The sequence below is a fragment of the Calonectris borealis genome, chromosome 1 (assembly GCF_964195595.1).
Source record: "Calonectris borealis chromosome 1, bCalBor7.hap1.2, whole genome shotgun sequence".
NCBI classification, from domain to species: Eukaryota; Metazoa; Chordata; class Aves; order Procellariiformes; family Procellariidae; genus Calonectris; species Calonectris borealis.
Window position 1 is genome coordinate 53,762,230 of NC_134312.1, and position 15,708 is coordinate 53,777,937.

Here is a 15,708-nt window from a genome sequence, read left to right on the forward strand (position 1 = left end):
CTGTCCTCTGAGGTTTTTTTACAGAGAGGAATATACCTGTGTGCATGCCCTGTGTGACATATGTGCGGTATATGCCCTGCCGTTAGGAAGCACCATGACAACTGTGTGTGTGATAATCATCCACACTCTACAGGCATGGTAGGTCAGGCCACATGGAGGATGTCACATATGGCTAACAGGCTTCCCTTTAGGACAAAGTATATAGCTCCCCACCTAGAAAAATTAGGGGTTGCTGACCTAATGAGTGTCTTAATTCCAACACAGTTCACATCTTCCTTTTCTGTTCTATAATAATGTGTGACTCCTTTAATTGCAGTGGGGCAGATTGCTGGCTGTCACCTTATCATTTAAGTCAACAGCTCAGTGGCAGTTTATGCTATCTGAGGAATCTGTCTTTTACATGTTAATGCATTTTAAATTACATCATTTTGTATTTGTTACAATTTACAGATCCTGTCTTTCCTTGCTGATTTAATTTTAAACCATACTCAAGGACATTTTCAAGAAGAAATGAAATCCAATTCTTTCCTGTTCTTTCTTCTTTTTTAATAGTGATGGAGGAACCTCTAGTTACTGTCAGTACCTCCAGTCATCACACACTTACCCATATACATGCTTGGACACATACACGTATATGCATGCACGTACACAATGATAGCAAAAACAATGATAGCCAATATCTATCTCAAGGTAATGAAAAATACTATGTAGATGTTCCAGTCCCTTTCCATAAGGGAGAGAACTTTGCTTTCATGCTAGAGCTGCAATAAGTAAAATGGTAAGACGTGAGTAACTGGCATGCATTTCCCCCGTTTGAATAACTGGCGTTTGGACAAAACTAGGCCTTCTTGGTCTTCAGAGAAGATCACATGTAGTTCAATGTTAATCTACTACTGTAACTAATATCAAGCATTCGGTAGCTTTCATGCACTCTAGTAAGTTGTTTCAGTCTCTCACTTTTCTGATCCTATTATTCAATATGTAAAAATCTACAGCTAATGAACTTACAGTACAAATTATGCAGCCTGCAGGAGCTGTGGTTTCATGAACACCATAATATCCTATTATTAGCAGGTGCAGTTTGTTATTTAATGTTTAAGCACTGTGTCTGATTGCATCCACAAATCATGGATGGGGACATCAAAGTGACAAAAACTATGCCTGCAAAAAGGGACCAGACTGAAATGCAAGCCCACCACATGCATTGTAAGTAAAAGTGCTTCCAGCTATTTAATTTAAAACATTGGGCTGTTCGTTTCATCCAAATTCAGCCAGAGCAAGTTAAAAACAGACTGGTCTTCTGAAGATTTATTGTTAGTTCATTATCTAATGCAAATAGCAAATGGAGTCTCTTTTCATCAGTGTTTTACAGAAAAAAATTATAGGTACAAGCAGAACAATGTCCTTTTCCAAAGAGTACTCTGTACCAAAAAACATCATCACTAAACAGTGGAGGAGTTTCTAGCTACCTGGGCTTCTGAGGGAAAATGTTTTAACTTCCAGATACTAGGTCCACTGTACAGCACAGTGGCAATTTAGAAGAGAAATTTGAGGAGGTACATGGAAGTCTGGATGGATAGAGTCTGAACTCAAATTTCAGTGTGTGGTTTTTAGAAGTAGCCTTCTTGATTGACTGAGGGAGCCCAGAAATTAGTATGTTTCCCAGTTGACAAATTCCAGCCCTTAGCAGGACTTTGTAAAGCTAGTAGACTAAGAAACTGTTGCTGAAAAATTGATCTACGTTTGAAAAAATTACGGCTTTTTCATGGAGTATGGAGGTAATATAGAAAATATGTAAAGGATAAAAAAGACCTCTGAAAAAGGAATAAAAAGGCCCCTGAGATACTTCTTTTCCATCAGGAATGTTGAGTAGGATTTTTTTGTCAGAGTTTCTTGTCATCAGTCTTCACAAATCAGAATGTCAAAAACCTTTTGAAGGACACCAGGCTCATGGAAAAGTACAGACAGGCAATAGATTAAAAAAAATGATGAAGGTTACATATGAGATGTCCCCTATATGTCAAAAATCACCTTTCCCTTTACAATAATTGGTCTTAAACTGCAATTATTTTTGAGATGTTGTTTGCCTGCCAGTGGCATCAGAAGCAAGTGTAATCCACAAGGCTACAATCACTTAATGCGTAGTGGGAGTTTTCATTGCCCAAAGGTGACATGACTGGTTTGCTGCAACACTCCCTGATAGTGCTGCCTTAATGAGCAGAAATCTAGAGCTGTCTGTAGGGAACAGAAAGATGGAGTATACAGAAACTCCAGCAGTACGTTTTACATTCTCATTTCATGTTGAAGATTTTGGTGTTGAACTTGTTTTGAAAAGATGGCATTGTATTTACAGCATTACTCTTCTGAACAAATAGTAATGATTTCAAGAGGCCACAGTACCTTTTTGCTCTAGCGGGCATTTGTGTCTTCCCCCGCAGCGTGAAGTGGTGTGGGGCTGCCCTCCCTGGAATTAGTCCCAGGAGGGACACATGAATCTGGAAAGGAAATTCCATTTCTCACCCTCTTTTGCCACAAGAGAGCCTTTCGTCGGCTGATTACTTATTTTGTTATACCAGATTAATTCAGTCATGGAGTGAGTGGACCACTGGCGCTGTGTGCCTTGAATTAACTGTATTTTAATTGTGGGAAGAGCCTCACAAAATAGACCTAGTTAAATTACCTCAGTGCTCAGACTTTATTGAAAAAGACATTTCAGTTTATGGCTCTCTGGGCCCAAATTAAGTTCAGCATTATCCACTGCGTATTTACATATTTGTTTCTTGCTGCTTCAGAGTGGTAATGAAGTGACATTGCAAATGAAGCTTAATAAAGCCTGACCTGAGGGAAAAATGGTCCTGAGATAGCCACATCAACTGAAACCTCTGACAGCCAATTAGTCATGTCCCCCTGTTTGAAGTTTTATCTGGTTTACAAAACCCTGTTCTGTGCACAAATATCTTTTGTATTATTATATGAAAGCTTTAAAACAATCTCTAAAAGTGCCTTGTAGGCAAAGCAGTGTAAAGACCCATTTCTTTCCTCTTGGAGGTTTTCATGGTACAGTACTTACTACTTTTCTTAGATACAGCTTGTTGATTCTGTTAATAGACTCAAATAGAACTTTCTATTTATAACAGATAAGACTGACTCTCCTTTCTGAAGTCTCCACTGTCAAGCACTAATATAAGAACTTTGTGCTTACTTTTTTTAAAACCATCTCTTATACCTTTTTAAAATTCAAAACTTTCCATAAAGACGAAAACCTCCACAGTGAAGATGTAGATAGAAGAACAAAATGGAGACATGTAAATCTGGAAACCATGACTCTATACTTTCTCTTGCAATATGCAAAATTCATGTTATTTTTAATGGCTGGTAGATTTGGAGACATTTGCTCTTCGTTTCCAATGTGGTTTTTTGACTTTCCCCTTTCAGTTTAGTTTATAAATGTCATATTTTGAAAAACTGCCATTGTAGGCTAGTAATAATGGTAGAATATTGAGGTATTTTCACATTCACATACTTTTATACATAAGAAGTAGAACTATATAGTTTTCCTATATCTTTCTGTGTCTCTGTAATATCGTATCTAACATTGAGTATACACCATTTCCTTATGTATAAAATTTAAGGGTTTGAATTTAGGTATACATAGGTTTTTAAAAGAAATTGGTTGGAAAATTATCTCCATAATAAGCTGTTATAACTCATCCATCTAATTTTAGTGTATTCTTTTCATATTTTTATTTTTAGAAGCAGAAATTGTTTTTTGAAAGAAGTGTATCAGCAAGTTTATTTGCTTGACTGGTAGTTGCTAAATTCCATTGAATATATTTTTCTCCATTATTAACATTCTTCTCTTTTCTTCTTTTTTTTTTTTCTGAGGAAAATTGCATGAAGACTTTTTAATCAATCTACTAAAACCTCTTTTATTCAGGTAATTTCCTTTAAAATGGCCATTTAAATGAGACACAACATTCTTATGATTCCACTAGTTGTGCAAATCTGATTTTTTCAGTTACCAAACATTAATAAAAATGAAGTTCTGTAGTGTAATTTTTCATTTCTTTAAAATAGAAGCTATAAAGAAGTTATCCACATTTAGGAGAAAGCTATTCAGACAGGTTTACATACGTCACTTTTTCTGACTTGTTTGTAGTGCAGACATATAAGATAATTTTGGATATAGACTTCAATTTGATGGTCTGAAGAGGATTTAGCACCTCTGGAGTGTACAAATTAGGTCTGAAAGCCTCTTCACTAGGTAACACCAAGCATTCTGCAGTTCAGGATCCTGCATGTTATTTTGAGTAGGGAGTGAAAAGCAAAAGGAAGCTGTTTTTTTCTTTGTTGCAATCCATTTTGTTGAAAAGGAATGTATAAAGTTTGTGTGGAGACCAGAAGAATCACATGGAAGATACTTGATTTGCTCATAATACTGAGCACTTGTCAACTGGCTCAAAGCCAAAAGGTACGCTCTATAAAGGTTTTTCTTAGGATCATTTTCTTCACCAGGTCCATTTCTTTTGAATTTTTCTCCATCCAGTGTATGTACATTGACTAGGCAGGTAATGAAATCGCCATCTCTTAAGTTTGTTAGCAAATCAGAAAGCACTCTTGCCTAGTCCAGATGACTGGCTCTTTCCCTGCCCTTTTATATAATCATAGCATAATTTGGTTTGGAAAAGACCTCAGGAGGTCTGTAGTCTAACCTCTTGCTCAAAACAGGGTCAGCCATGAGATAAGACTATGTTGCTCAGGACTTTCATGTGCCTTTTTCCAGGTGGATGCACCTATTCATTTTTTATGTCTGCTTTTTTTTTTTTTTTTTGTCTTTCCATTCCATAAAGGAGCCCAGCTACTTTTTACATTTATCTTAAATGAAAGGCAGACGTTACACTCAGTTTTAATATGGATTAGCCTAACCTCCAGCAATTCCAATAACTCAGTTTTACTGCACTGCTCTTTATATGCTCTTCTCCACTCAGAAACTTGTCTTTCCATACCTAGACTTCTGTGCCTTTCTTTGCTTTGTAAATTAATAATCTGATCTGTGACCTCATTTTCTGGGGAATCTGAAGAAGCTCAGGCATTCCTACTGTCATAGGAGTGCTGATGGGAAGGCACATCTGAAGGTTATCTTCCTGAAGCAGAACCATCACCAATGCGAGGTCAGGATGGCCATGGCTTTTTTCATCTGTATCTGTAGTTCAGTGCAGACTACAGCCTGGCCCTTCATCTCCAGAGTTCTTGAATTTGTACTGTGAGTGCTATTGCTATTGGAAACTGTGACTTTATAAGACAGGATTGGATTACACAAATGTCCTAAACCAGCAGTTGAGTGGACAGAAGCTGTGGTGTGTAGAACATCCAGGGTCAAGAGTCTTGTGCAAATTTATGGATTTTATCATTAGCTTCTGAAATTCACAGGAGAGAAGAACTCAAATAATAAAATACAGAAAGTACTGACCACAATCAGGAGGCCTTTTAAAGTGCAAAGGACACTAGTGGGAGGCTTTGTTATTTACAGATGTGTATTTCCTTATGTGTTCTCTGTGGGTAGAATTAATAAAGTGGGATGGGGGAAATGGATGGCAGCCAAGGCCTTGTAAAATGTTCTGAACCACTTGCTGTCACTGTGGTGTGTCCCAGACAGCTAAGCAGTGAACTAGAGCCACCCGTGAAGTTGTAGGGAGCAATTTTTTTGTGTTTACGCTACTGCAGAAGTTGGGGTAGGTGGTGAGGAGGGTAACAGGAGTGCAGGGAAAATAAGGTGGCTGTAGTGCAGAGCCCCAAGAGGGAAAAGAAACATCCTATTGACTGTAGCTGTTTGTAATGTAGATATCTGGCTGGAGAGGAACAAGCCCTTCTGGGCAGCAGTTCATCTCAATCTAAGGAAAATAGAACAAATTAATCGTACCCTGAAGGTGCCTGTTCCTCTCCATTGCAGACATCTAAACATAGTTGCCCTGAATCACACCTGTGATGTCTGCTGCTTGGGAGTAAGCCCTCAGGCAACTTCTCGGGATCAGTGGGCTTAGAGCCATGATAGTGCCAATGTTTTGCTACAAATATAGCAGCCTGCCAGTGTCCAGTAGGGGAAACTGGGTCAGATATATGGCACACACCATATCTATAAACTACTGAAGATAAGCGGTTTTGTTTGCCCTGTGCGCAAGTGATATCTATGGACTTACATGAGTAGATCCATGGATTGCAGGATTGGCCCCAATACTGGTGGGGTGTAAAGCAGACAGCTAACAGAATTATGTGCCAATTGTAAAGTTTAATTCTAAAACCCCCAAGCTGTGGAATAGATTAATGCTTCTGCAGATTTTCCATTCTTTGACATCTTCTGTTCTTTGTTGTTTTGACTGTGAGTTGATGAGTGCTTGCCATGCCAATTTACATTTCCATCTTGGCTTGAAGGTGAGCACATTGGAGTTTTGGGAAAGAGGGAGAGAAAGATGATGGTCAGGGAGGGAAAGTTTGGGTCATGGTCAGTTTTGGGAAAGAGGGAGAGAAAGCATTAAGAGGAAGCTAGTATCAAGATGTTGAGGCATATCCACATTAAATCACGCAGACAAGTAAGGAAAGAACCCTTCTCACTGTATAACTCCCCCTTTAAAAATCAGAGTGTAAAATCTCTTTAGAAATACAACAATACAACCCTTAACATCTTGAAACACATCTTTTGTATTTATGGAGGATGACTTAACAGAAGGCAGGGGAGGAGAAAGGCAAGGAGTTAATAATCATTAATAAAGATTAGACTCAGCAAACAGTTTTAGCTGAGGAAAGAGGGAAATATTTTGAAAATGTGAAAACATTTCATTTAAACAGATTCAAAATTAAATGCCTGATATTAAAATGTCATGCTAGTTGATAAGAAGGGTTTAGCTTTACAAAAGAGAAAACAGAAAGAAAAAAAAAAAGAAGAGAAAATATGTAGAAGTGATTATATAATCCAGTAATACACCAAAACATGCTATTTTGTGTGGACAATATTTAAGCTTAAATCAAATTGAAATTTCTCATGTGTTTACCTACAATTTTTTAGAAATCTTGTTCAATTTGCTTCATTTTCATATAATTTATTCAGTTTGATGTTGAAACAAAATGCATTTCTCTCTTAAATGGCACCACAGCTGATCACTGAAATGTTCATATAGGATTAACTATGCCTAGCTAACAAAAGTGTTTATTTGCTGGTTCTGTTCTTAATTTATTTCATAGACTACCTGTAAGGCATCGAGTATATTTTCCATCAGATACTGTGTAACATAAAAGAAAACCTAATTTCCTAAACTCGTTACTAGATTCCCAATGCAGAAATGAGCTGACAGCAACCTTTGTGCAGTGAATCTGACTGCAGGCATTTTACTTCCTGTGACTACAGGAAAGTAAAATTAGATCAATAGCCTGGGACACGGTGCCAGGCCTACAATTTGGTTCAGATTTCATCAGGATATACATGGAAGTGAATGGATTACTCGTGCTTATATTTCTTATCACATGTTCAGAGATTACCACAGTCATCCCAAAAATTTGTGGTGGGAACATAACTATGTTTCAGGTTTTCTTGAATACCTAGAATTTGTATTTTCTAAAAACTACATACGTGCCTCTTTAAATGCCTGACATTCTCCCTAATTCTACCAGTAAAGCCCCGGAGCACTGTCAACAAGCTATTACCAATATCCAAAAGCACTGATCTGTTTCATTGTGTTACTCTTGAGTACCTAGCTTCTTGTAAATTGAGTTGTTCTGAGTTCAGTGTGTGTCTTTAACAAAGGGAAGACATGCTTCTAATGCCCTTAACCACTTAATTTTGACCTTGAAGCCTATAGAACCTGAAGATCTCAGAAATTCGTTTTAAGTAAAATAATAATATATTCCACACTAAGTGATGCGTATAAATACTGTTCAAAATATCAAAAATTATCTTTGAAGGAAATTGGATGGGTTTGGAGAAATTTACGCTTTAAATACCATTTTTGCATAAATCATCTTTAATTTTTGTCAAACAGCTCTTTATTTCTTTATTTATTTTAGTATGGTGAAAGCAAAACAAGGAGGGGGTGGATGATGGTTTTAGTTTTTCCAAAGTCAGGAACCATCTCTTCATTGCTGCCTTCCTGCCAGAGATCATCACAGTAACATCCACATTGGGAACATGATACAGGGCTTCTCCTTTTATCCCAGACTAGACACTGTCAGCCCCACATATCATCCTTACAGCCTCACATCCCAACTCCTGGAAATTCCAGGTCAGTGTTAGACAGGATCTGTGGACCCATTTTAGTTGCATGTGTTGCCTTTGAGATGGTGCTATGCCTTAGTCTTTGCAGATTCACCTGAGGTTCATATAAACACCAAAAAAGTTTAATGTGCAAACAAGTCTTATTTTAGCAAAAGATTAGGTATCAGAACTAAAGAAGAAAATATGGCAAACACTTTTAGCTATTTATTTAACACTTAAAGCTCTCCCTGCTTGAGCCACTGTCTCAGCCACACTGGGGGAACTAAAGAAGTCTTGTCTGTCTTGCTTCTCCTGCTCCAAGTCTCCCAGGACTGACTTGATCTGTGGAGCATTTTGAGACTGCTTCTTAACCCTGCTTTTTCCCCAAGGTTGAACGCCCCATCCTCTTTCAAATATCTCCACATCTCTCTACTAGATCCTGTCCCCTAGTAGGAATGCCAGGGATTTATGCCGAATATACCGATGATGTCTCAGTCCCCAGCCCTGCTCTTTATTGTTCTGATCCCTCTTCGGAAGTTTCTTTGGATTTCCCTTGTCAATGTAATCCCTAATTATTAATGCAGTCCTAACAATACTGTTGGGCTTCAAGTCTTCTTGTAGTAGCCAGATGCAAGGGGTAGCTGTGTTGAGCATAGGACCACTCTTCCACATCTGTGTTTTTTAAAAGGAAGTGACGCCATTATTTGCTCTCTGAATTGTCCCATTTTCTTTTTCTAATACTTGGTTCGTGCTATGCTTATTTTTCCTAGTGTATTGTCTCTCAAGATGAAATACTCTCTTTCCTGGATCTTGTATTATCACATCTTCCAGGGCGGAGTGAAGGTGAGCTGTGCCAAATAAGCGAGGTTTGATTTTATAATGTTTAACAACTACTTGATTCTCTTGCAAATCCTAATAGAGGAGACTGGGGAGGGTGTGGGGGTCTCAAGAGGCTTGGAGTCCCTCCCACAGCTCCAAGGGCAGGCCAACTACATACTGCCAATTGTTTATGCAACCTTTTCCTAAACGCCAGAAGCCTCCCTTGCCAGATCACTCTAATGTTTCAGGATTTTTCAGCTTGATTTTTTTTTTAATGTATCTGACCTAAATCTCCTTTGCTACAATTTAATCCTCTTATTTCTTGCCTGATTCAGAAGTAACATGGAAAGCAGTCCATTCCCTTCCTATTCACAACTATTTGTTACTTATTTTTAAAATGTTACTGTTATCTGCTTTGCATTTTCTTCTGTATTTTGAGTCACCCCAGCTCTTTCAATTTTTCCCTCTAGGTCAAGTTTCCCAAAAGTCTTGGTCATTCTTATTGTCCTGCTCTGATCTTTCTTTAATTGATCTATATATTTCTCACTGAGGCTGGACTTTACCCCCTGCTGAATAGCTATACAAAATAAAGGACCAGGGAATTTAAGCCCTATATGCCCTTAATTTGATATTTCTTTCTTCTTCATGCACCATACCCTACTCTGACTTCTGTTGCTAACTTCTCTTGATCCTAACAGTGATGTTTTTTGTGTTCATCTTTTATGCATTTTTTACCTTTCAACCTCCTGCCTTCTGCCTCTGCCTTCTGTGCTACGATAGTGTGTATGTCAGACCTAGAGTGTCATATGAGAGAAGCCATTTCCCTAAGCACAGTGCATGATTTTTTTTCCCCTTTTTTCTTTTCCCTTCATTATACATTAAAAAATCTCATACGCTGAGATAAGTTCATCTCTTTAGGTGCTTGGTGACATTTCCAACATTAGACTTTCTATTTTTTTGTCAGTGTTGCTGTCACTGCACTTTCCACCAACCATGTACAGTGGTGGTGATTTCTCAGTTGTTATGCTGAGCTCTTTCCTTATTAGTATTTTGATATTTTCCTGTTAACCTTTCATGTTTTAAAGGGGATATGGCATCTGTGCTAGATGGGCCCTTCACTTAAATGCTGCCAGAAAAAAAAAAATTTTAAAAACTTTCAATTTCCTCCCATTTTGTGCTTAAATACCATCTGGGCAAATCAGGAATTCCCACATTCTCCTTCCCTTGGTAGTCTGTCGAATTTTATATATATTTATTTCAGACAAGATTCTTCCTGTTCAAAGGTTAAGATGACTTCCTTTTAATTTCTCAAATTGAAGTTTGAAAAAATACAGATATCTGTAATTTGTTGTGCTCCAGAGGTTATCATAGGCACAGTTCTGACATTGGAAATGCCTCCATCATACATCATACACAGTCAGAGAATGATGGATAGGACTAGTTGCCTTCTGTGGTTGTGTGAGGGAACCTGGTAAGAGAAAAGTGACATTGACTGATGTGGAGGAGATGAGCAAACAAGACAGAGAGATGGGATTCTGGAGGAGGAAACAAATATATCGGTGGGAGAAGTTTGTCAGTTTTGTGTCTGTATGTGTGCATAAGACAGAGAAAGGTGGAGGGGGAGCTGCTTTAAAATACTATGCTGCAGAAATCAGTTATTTTTTAAATTTTTCTCTCCTCTTTGAAGAGCAGTATGGCAATTGTGGACAGTAGGGCAATGAGATATTTTTAGGAAGGAAATTCACTTGTGGTGTACCTGTGATGATAACAATTCAGTTGCACAGCTTTCAGTAGCTAGTAGCAAGAACATAGATAGGTATGTGCCATACAATTTTAATACCATTTCTTCTCTAACAATTCACTACTCTGTTCCGATATTTGAAAGAGGTTATGCATGAGGATGTGTGTCTGTGTTTGTACAGCAGAAGTAACGATAGTTAGTAAAGTTGCAACATATATATGGGGATATAAAAGAATGAAACAGATTGCTATAAGTATACTAGTTCCAGAAGTACGATAGGTGAGAATTCTACTCCAAAGTTTTACACTGAATAAAAGTATCTGAATAGTACTACAGAGCTAAAAAACACTTTGGTAACTTCTGTTTCACCTTTGGATTGTGAATTCTCTGCTGCAGCTCTTAGAGGCACAGCCCCTCTATGGAAAGTGGGCAAAATAAAAAATTCTAGAAACGTTTACAAGTAGTGTTATTTCTGTCAATAGATAACAAAGACATTTGCACTTTCTTAAGCTGAACAATATTCCTTTTGTTAGCTGTGGACTTCTTAAAAAGAAGTAATATTTCTTCATCTCTAGAGAAAGATAATATTGTCTCTTAAGCGAAGATCATCATTACAGCAGTTTCCGTGGTGCAAGTGAATTTGGAGAGGGAGATTCTTTGCCAGTGTGTTACTTGTGGCCTTAGTTTCACAGCATCATAGAGATCTCAAATTTCAATAGTATTCAGCAAACAATTTTAGGATTAGTACCATCACTTTGCAACATATGCAATCAGATCAAAACTAATGTTACCTCATGTGATAGCGATGTTGGCCTTCAAGCAAAAGAAGACTTGCTTGTTTTCTGTAATTCCTCTCATTAAATCTTCATGTAAGAGCTCTGAACTAGGAGAGCAAATCATCTTTGTCCTCTATCACATTCATCTGAACCATTAAAATATTGAGCTCCATCTGGTGCTGCTTTGCTCTTCTGTGTCATTCAGGAGGTGTTTTCATCCAGCACCTTATGTCAATAGGCACATTGGGAACGGCAATAATTGATCAATAGTGGAGCTCGTCTGCCTTGTCAGTACATTGTGCCATGTATGGACATTGCTTTATCACGACAAATCAGAACAGTCCAAAGCAAAATGATTATTTGCCCTTGTCATATATTGACCTTGTTTCATTTCAAGCACATCTAGCAAATGAAGGGATTTGTACAGAGATGCAAAAGATGTGCCGGGTCCTGCACTTCGGCCACAACAACTCCATGCAACGCTACAGGCTTGGGGAAGAGTGGCCGGAAAGCTGCCCAGAGGAAAAGGACCTGGGGGTGCTCATTGACAGCTGGCTGAACGTGAGCCGGCAGTGTGCCCAGGTGGCCAAGAAGGCCAACGGCATCCTGGCCTGTATCAGAAATAGTGTGGCCAGCAGGAGCAGGGAGGTGATCGTGCCCCTGTACTCGGCACTAGTGAGGCCGCACCTCGAATACTGTGTTCAGTTTTGGGCCCCTCACTACAAGAAGGACATGGAGGTGCTGGAGTGTGTCCAGAGGAGGGCAACGAAGCTGGTGAAGGACCTGGAGCACAAATCTTATGAGGAGTGGCTGAGGGAACTGGGGTTGTTTAGTCTGGAGAAGAGGAGGCTGAGGGGAGACCTCATCGTGCTCTACAACTACCTGAAAGGAGGTTGTAGCGAGGTGGGGTTTGGTCTCTTCTGCCAAGTCACTAGCGATAGGATGAGAGGAAATGGCCTCAAGTTGCGCCAAGGGAGGTTTAGATTGGACATTGGGAGAAATTTCTTTACTGAAAGAGTGGTCAGGCCTTGGAACAGACTGCCCAGGGAAGTGGTTGAGTCACCATCCCTGGAAGTATTTAAAAGACGTGTAGATGAGGCGCTTAGGGGCATGGTGAAGTGGGTATGGTGGTGTTGGGTTGATGGTTGGACTTGATGATCTTAGAGGTCTTTTCCAACCTTAATGATTCAATGATTCTATGAAAAGATCCAGTGTTCTCTCTTCTTAGTTTAGAGATATTATTATATATTTCAATTTCATCTTCTCTCCAGTTAAATTCTAATTACGCTACATTTGCATAAGAAACTTTTTTTCTTCTGTTTCCGATGTGTATTTTTTTAACATCAGATGATCTAGTTATATACAGAAGTCAAATTACTTTGAGCTTAGCTGAGCAGAGACAGATGAAAAATCACGTAAACCATCAATTATTAGGAATTTCCTCTCTGCACTAGACTAACATTTTTCTTCATGATCAACCTGAAACTGTGACTTAGTGAAGCCAGCATATTTAGATGGTTTTGCCTTTTTCTTCTGTTGGTTTGCATATTTAATTTTTTGTGGGAAGTCTTAGACAGTCTGAGCATGGTTTGGGATTTAGAAAAAGATCGTGCAGAGAGGAAATTAGAAAGGCAAAAGCCCGGCTAGAACTCATCCTGGTCACTGTCGTAACACACAACAAAAAATGTTTTTACAAGTATATTAATGACAAAAAGAGAGCCAAGGAGAATCTCCATCCTTTATTGGATGCAGGGGGGAACATTGCCATCGAGGACAAGGATAAGGCTGAGGTACTTAACACCTTCTTTGCCTCAGTCTTTAATAGTCAGAGCATTTATCCTCGGGGTACTCAGCCCCCTGAGCTGGAAGACAGGGATGGCGAGCAGGATAAACCCCCCATAATCCAAGAGGAAGACGTTAATGACCTGCTACGCCACCTGGACGCTCACAAGTCTATGGGGCCGGATGGGATCCACCCGAGGGTACTGAGAGAACTGGCGGAGGAGCTTGCCAAGCCACTCTCCATCATTTACCAGCAGTCTTGCTTAACAGGGGAGGTTCCAGATAACTGGAGGCTTGCCAATGTGACGCCCATCTACAAGAAGGGCCAGAAGGAAGATCTGGGGAACTACAGGCCGGTCAGCGTGACCTCAGTGCTGGGGAAGATTATGGAGCGATTCATCTTGAGGGCGCTCACAAGCCACGTCCGGGACAACCAGGGGACCAGGCCCAGCCAACAGGGGTTCATGGAAGGCAGGTCCTGCTTGACCAACCTGATCTCCTTCTATGACCAGGTGACCCGCCTCATGGATGAGGATGTGGTCTACCTGGACTTCAGTAAAGCCTTTGACACTGTCTCCCACAGCATTCTCCTAGAGAACCTGGCAGCTCACGGCTTAGACAGGTGCACTTTTCGCTGGGTAAAAAACTGGCTGGACGGCCGAGCCCAGAGAGTTGTGGTGAATGGAGTTAAATCCAGTTGGCAGCCGGTCACGAGCGGTGTTCCCCAGGGCTCAGTGTTGGGGCCGGTCCTGTTCAATATCTTTATCAACGATCTGGATGAGGGGATCGAGTGCTCCCTCAGTAAGTTTGCAGACGACACCAAGCTGGGCGGGAGTGTTGATCTGCTCGAGGGTAGGAAGGCTCTGCAGAGGGACCTGGACAGGCTGGATCGATGGGCCGAGGCCAACTGTAAGAGATTCAACAAGGCCAAGTGCCGGGTCCTGCACTTCGGCCACAACAACTCCATGCAACTCTACAGGCTTGGGGAAGAGTGGCTGGAAAGCTGCCCGGAGCAAAAGGACCTGGAGGTGCTGATTGACAGCCGGCTGAACATGAGCCAGCAGTGTGCCCAGGTGGCCAAGAAGGCCAACGGCATCCTGGCCTGTATCAGAAATAGTGTGGCCAGCAGGAGCAGGGAGGTGATCGTGCCCCTGTACTCAGCACTAGTGAGGCCACACCTTGAATACTGTGTTCAGTTTTGGGCCCCTCACTACAAGAAGGACATGGGGGTGCTGGAGCGTGTCCAGAGAAGAGCAATGAAGCTGGTGAGGGGTCTAGAGAAGAAGTCTTCTGAGGAGCGGCTGAGGGAACTGGGGTTGTTTAGTCTAGAGAAGAGGAGGCTGAGGGGAGACCTTATCACTCTCTACCACTACCTGAAAGGAGGTTGTAGCAAGGTGGGAGTCGGTCTCTTCTGCCAAGTCACTAGCGATAGGACGAGAGGAAATGGCCTCAAGTTGCGCCAAGGGAGGTTTAGATTGGACATTAGGAAAAATTTCATTACTGAAAGAGTGGTCAGGCCTTGGAACAGGCTGCCCAGGGAAGTGGTGGAGTCACCATCCCTGGAGGTATTTAAAAGACGTGTAGATGAGGCGCTTAGGGACATGGTTTAATCGGCATGGTGGTGTTGAGTTGATGGTTGGACTCAATGGTCTTAGAGGTCTTTTCCAACCTTAATGATTCTATGATACTATGAAATCTACCTAATTATAATAATCTGAATTGTGAGCTGAACAGTGGTAATGAAGCCTATTCTCACCATCATATTTTGCTTTGGAAAGCACTTCCCTTTCATGCAGTAATGGTGTTGTATCTGGAGAGATGGCTGATCTACCATATGCTGTGGCAGATTTCCAAGACAACTTCTCTTGTAAAATTGTTGTTTACATCCTTTCAATGCATCAGATCACTTGAGTACCTTTAGTAAGACTACAGAGCTCAGTTGCTCAGAAATTCACTATGATCATCTTATTAAAGAAATATAACAACTATTTGTATAATGGGGAAGAGGAAAGGGAAAATGGCTCGCTCATGCCTCTGCCTTCAAATGAGACAGGCAGAAGAGTTTTGCGGCACTGAGTTGAACAATGTGAAATGAATTATCAGAAGACAGCTCCTTAAACTCCTTCGACTTCTAATAATCTTAGCAGTAAGATAAATAAAGCACAGAAAACTGAGATGTGAGTCGAGGGAACAGGCATTTGAGTTGCCCAGACTATCAGAGTTTATGGGGAATTATAACTGGTAGAGTTGTGAGTGATTCACATTCTTCACATGCATCTTTCCCCTTCATTTAACTGGGTCTTGCATTTTCTTCGGTGCCTTTCCTTTCCTGGAGAATGGGGACCTGC

The 15,708-nt window shown here is 40.3% G+C and overlaps 1 protein-coding gene across 2 annotated transcripts in view; it reads left to right on the forward strand.

The window, feature by feature from the left end:
* Window positions 1-15,708, forward strand: part of ANO4 (anoctamin 4) — a 207,439-nt gene that overhangs the window by 97,529 nt on the left and 94,202 nt on the right. The window lies entirely within an intron of this gene.